Source organism: Lycium ferocissimum, chromosome 9 (genome assembly GCF_029784015.1).
Source record: "Lycium ferocissimum isolate CSIRO_LF1 chromosome 9, AGI_CSIRO_Lferr_CH_V1, whole genome shotgun sequence".
Classification (NCBI taxonomy): Eukaryota; Viridiplantae; Streptophyta; class Magnoliopsida; order Solanales; family Solanaceae; genus Lycium; species Lycium ferocissimum.
The window spans coordinates 30,640,415-30,645,815 of NC_081350.1; the positions used below are offsets into that span (position 1 = coordinate 30,640,415).

Below are 5,401 nucleotides of genomic sequence, written 5' to 3' on the forward strand. Positions count from 1 at the left end.
TTTACCCAGGAGCGCCCTACTAAAAAAACTGCAATTTTCCACCAAAAAATTTCGACCTCACTTTTTGGTGGAAAAAAAAAAGTGACCAAGAGGTCAAAATTTTTAGAATTTATTTTTTATTTTATTTTTTATAGGTTTTGGACCACACGCGGTCGATTTTTTAACGGGAAAATATAATTTCGACCACATGTGGTCGAAATTAATTTTTGTTCAAATAATAAATGGAAAAAAAATCATTTTATACAAAATTAAATTATATAAATAATTCGAATCCCTACATTGTAATCCCTCCCCCATTTCCTCTTCCCCTACCCCCTATGTAATAAAAACAATTTTTTTTAAAAAAAAAAAAAAAAAAAAAAAAAATTATATAAATAAAAAACAATTATTAAAAAAAAAAAAAACATATTTCGACCGCATACGGTTGAAAATAATAAAATAGAAAAACCCTATCAGATCTTGAAAACCCCATTTGCATCCCGTGTCCAAACTTTCCCCTCTCTAAATAAACTATCTTCCCCAAAATTCCCACCACCCCACCACCGCATCTACGACCACCACCTACCACCGGCGTTCCCCAAGTATGTGACGCCGCTCAGTTAAACCACCGGAGCAGCCACCTCCGCCGCCACCGCCGACAGACAGTGAGGTTAGTCTTATTTTTTTTTTCTTTTTTGATTTTCAATCTCATTTTATCATTATTAGTTGCATTACTTTGTATAGGTGTAGTTTAATTACTAGATTTGTTAACTTTATTGATTGTTCAATGTTTGTTTTAGGGTTTAGAATGTTAACTTTATTTTAGGGTTTTGATCAATTGATCAAAAAAAAAAGAGAGAGCTTTGTTTTTTATTCTCCAGTAAGTCCGTCTGTAACAAAATTGAATTATTGAATTTCATAGGATAGTTATGGTAGATCAAAGTGTTATTAGCATGGACTTTAAAATGCATACAACTAATGCCTTAGTCATAAATTAGTATGAAGACAAAAATATATTACGTACTACTTTCACTAGCAAGTAACAGATGAAGTATATCAAGATTGTATGCTATGATAAAGTTCCAATCTTTAAACTTCTTCTATTTGTTTTTTTTTTTAATATAAATTTTATGATGAGAATTACTACAAGTATACTCACGCATAACAGCTACATTTACATTCATTGGTAGCACTTAGTCGGATTCCTTATTTCAGAGGCAACTTGTAAAATGTAGGTTCAATTGCGTCAACTTTTTAAGAATAGAATGAAGTATATAATTGAGGTAATCAGTTTCTCTGTGTAATCATTTAAAGCTAATTGTCTAGGGACTTGGGACTAAGAAAGAATTTTCTTCCCGGGCATCAATTTACTATGAACAGATGTATAATTTGATTGTTTTAGGGTGCTATAGAGATTCCTGGGCCCCAATAATAATAGGGTTGAAGGGTGATATAGGGATTCCAATCTGAGCTTGCCGTCATCATGAGGTATTGATGACTTGTTGTTGATATATTGTGCCTTGTTGTTGATGTTGTTCTTGTTGTGTTGTACTGGAGTTGTTGTTGTTGATATGTGGAGTTGTCTATAAGGGATTCAAACCAACTTATTTGCATATGATTCAAATCAAATCAGTCAATTGACAACTTTTACTCTTTGTTTTTGTACACTCTTTCTTTTCACTACTATATCGTAAGTAGGAGCTCTTATACTCACAGTAATGTTAGTCTGATAAAAATTCACGCTGGAGAATTTGAATAATGCTTATCTTATGAATGAGAAATATTGAGCAATATGACAAGCATTGGGTGTTAGAATGTTGTTCTGTTATTAGTTTACAAACTGTTGGTTTTGGACTTGTAAATTGATGACTTGTAACTAAGATTTCTATACCCTGGAATTACTTCTATTTTCATGGATTTCGGGGACTGGACTGGAATTACAGTTAACAAAATGTATCTTATAATTATGTGCTTCTTTGGAAACCAGAAGTAGTTTTAAGTTTTGTGCATTCTTGGCTAGTGTATAAGTTAACAACAAGTAAAGATTCAAAATATGTTTGGCTCATGAATGCGAGAAATTAAGCAATATGACCATACTGTGAAGAGTATTGCATTTGCACTAAAAGTATGGCTCATGACTGAGTGAAATTAAGAAACAAGACCAAACTAGTGCTTTTTTTTTCTTTCTAGACATGTTTTTGTCGGGAACTGAAACATTCTCTGTCATCATTGTCCATGCATTCACTATGGTGATGTTCTTCCCCTTCTGAAGTATTCACTTCAGTACCATTATGATCCTCTCCACTAGGAAATTGACTTTGTGGATGATCAGACATTAGTTTTTGGCCGTGTGGAATCTTCGTTACCGTCTGTCAACGCTAAATCAACATTTGGCTTGCTGCATTCATTTTCTGCCATGTTCTTGGAGTGGCACTACCCAAAAACATTGACCAGTACACTTCAATTTCAAAAACATTGTCCAATACACTTTTATCATCTATAAGTGTCACTTAATTATAGTTGTTTTTAGTTGTTAATCTTGATTTGTTTGCAGGAGCTCAAGAGGGGTCATGTAGTACCTCAAGATGAGATCTTCAAGATTACTCACACGAGAAAGACGAAGAACGCCAATGGTACAGACCAATGGATTGAACCAAGGGCCAAGTGAACCTAGGTAAGTCACTAATTAACAATAATAACTACTTTTTAAAAACTAAATTTAGCTACTAACATTGTATCCTTCAACTTCAGAACGAATTTCAACAACACTTTGGGGAGTTTTGTGCCACTCAGCCAAGCGGCACGCCGATGACCCTGAATTTCAACAACACTTTGAATGCGAATTTGATTGTAGAATGTAGTTTATGGTTCTTTAAGTTTATGATGTGTAAGTGTTTGAATGTAGTTTTCATTTGAATAAGTACTTTTAGGTTGAATTTGATTGTAAAATGTTGTAGTTTATGATTGCAGAATGTTGTAGTTTATGATTGTAGAAGTACTTTGATGATTTGGTTGATGAATTGGATGTGTTGGATGGTTGATTAATTGGATGTGTTGGATGATTGATGAATTGCATTGTTGAGTTGGTTGATGAATGAGATTGGCAGGTGGGCTGCTATAAAAGCAGCCGAATGCTGGAATTATTTTTCCAGATTTTTGACCTCATGAGGTCGAAAATAAGCCCAGATATTGATAATTTTTGACCTCATGAGGTCGAAATTGTACCCAAAAATTAGAATTTTAACCGCATGTGGTAGAAATTTAGCAAAAATGTTTCCAGATTTCGACCCCATGAGGTCGAAATTCTGGGAAGCATTTTGAATTTCGACCTCCTGGCAACAATATTGCTAAATTTCGACTTCATACGGTCGAAATCCTGAATTTTTTTTTTTATATTCTTTCATATTTTCGACCACACGTGGTCTCGAAAACTTTAAATAATATTTTCGACCGCATGCGGTCGAATTTTTTTGCTAATATTTAAGTAAAAAATAACGTTTTCGACCTCATGCGGTCGAAAACTGTATTTTCGTAATTTAGGTAGATTTTTTTCGACTGCATGTGGTCAAATTATCGACCACACGCGGTCAAAAAAAATTCAACCTAGCTCTTAGCGACCGAAAATTGACCTTTTTCGACCGCATGAGGTCGAAATTCTCTATTTTTTTAGTAGTGGCGGCTCAATAAAATTGTTGGCCTAGAGCCAAATCTTAACAAGATGTCTCAAGTATATTCAATAAAACTAGCTCAGGCACGTGCATCTTGTGCGCCACATGTGCATCTCATTTGTCGCACGTGCATCCCATGATTTAAATTTAGAGGGAATACAGCTAGTACGATTTCTCGAGCATGAATGGTACACATCGTTGTTTTTACCAACTGATTTCTGGATAGCAGTAGTTAAAAAATTTCATATGCTTCGAATTGTTCAAATATATTGTATCTTTTATTTTTGAATTAAAAATTTATATTTTTAACTTTAAAATATTCATTTTTTCAAAAATTAATTTTTAAACTTATAATAGATAAAAATAAAAAAAATAAAAAAAGGGGCCAAAAATTTTGAGGCCCAAGACCTTTGCTTTATGAGCTTCATCCTAAAGGCTAAACCCATCACTGCATTTACCGAACTTTCCTCGTATCAAATAGATCCAAAGTATTATGAGGAAAGAGTAAGGAAATTAAATATCGTATCCATAGTGATTGCATACGTGATTTACAAAGTTCAAAAATGGCGCCAATAAAAGCACTGTAGATAGGTTAGTACCAAGGCCAAGGATGGGGAGAACCATACGTGCATTTGCATTATTTCAGAGTCATTATGTTGGGTGTAAAATTGGATTTTAATTAGAAAACAAGAATTCTTGATTCTTCTTTGACAATCATTTCTTATGACCTTTTAACCTAGTTGATTTCATTAGAATGTATCACTTGGATTGTGTTCTTTCATGTCCTAAATTGCTTGTGTATCTTAGTGTTGGAAAAACAATATGATGTTCACACACAATATATCGATGTGTTCTTAGCTAAGGCATAGCTCTTTTGTATATCAGAATAGCTCATATGTACTGCAGTTTCAGGTCTTGATTGCAATTTATCATGTTGACTTAAGTCTTTTGCAAAACAAAAGCAGCCTAATATCCTTAAGTGACTCAGAGAAGGCTTTCTATTATAGAATTTTTCATAAGGAGACATATTGTTTAATACAGTAGTTGGCAATCTGTTAATTAGATAAATTGCTGCTACAATGCAGTGTCCCCAAAATTCAATAGGAATATGAGCTTGAAATCTTATAGCTCTTGCAACTTCTAAATGTGTCTATGTTTCCTCTCAGCAACTTCATTTGCTGATGTGTATACACACAAGTTCGTTGATGGATTATGCCGAACTCATTAAACATGTTGGACACACAGAATTTAGCAATTCTCAGTTCTGATGATTTTTTAAGTCTTGTTGAACTGGTAAAACTGTTGTAAGCATACACATACATCATACTTATGCTTAAGTAGAAATACCCATGTAAATCTTGAAAAATCATCTACAACTGTTAAGAAAAACTTGTTTTCATCAAAAGTAGGAATTTTATAAGCTCCCCAGAGATCTACATGTATCATATCCACTTTATCACTGTAACGACTCATTTGGTCGTTTTTTTTTTTTTTTTTTTTTTTTTTTTTTTTTTTATCAATCAACCCCCCAACCGAGGGGCTCTTTTATTCATTGCATTAAAGCACAAAAACAGTGGATCATCTCCAACTGTACCTATCTTGTATGGACAAGTCCCATACTAAGATTGATAGGATTTCATTTAAGCTTACAAAAAATTTTTACATGAAGAGATGAGACTCTCCTTCTATATACATATTGCCTCATGGAACGTCAAAAGCATATCTCCTATCTAGCTTCCTATTTATGTTACAAG

The 5,401-nt window shown here is 33.5% G+C and overlaps 1 long non-coding RNA gene across 1 annotated transcript; it reads left to right on the forward strand.

The window, feature by feature from the left end:
- Positions 1-414: 414 nt before the first annotated feature.
- Positions 415-3,024, forward strand: LOC132069391 (uncharacterized). Its single transcript, XR_009417768.1, has 2 exons — positions 415-2,653; positions 2,731-3,024. It is a non-coding gene; the product is annotated as an uncharacterized LOC132069391 (long non-coding RNA).
- The last annotated feature ends 2,377 nt before the right edge of the window (positions 3,025-5,401 follow it).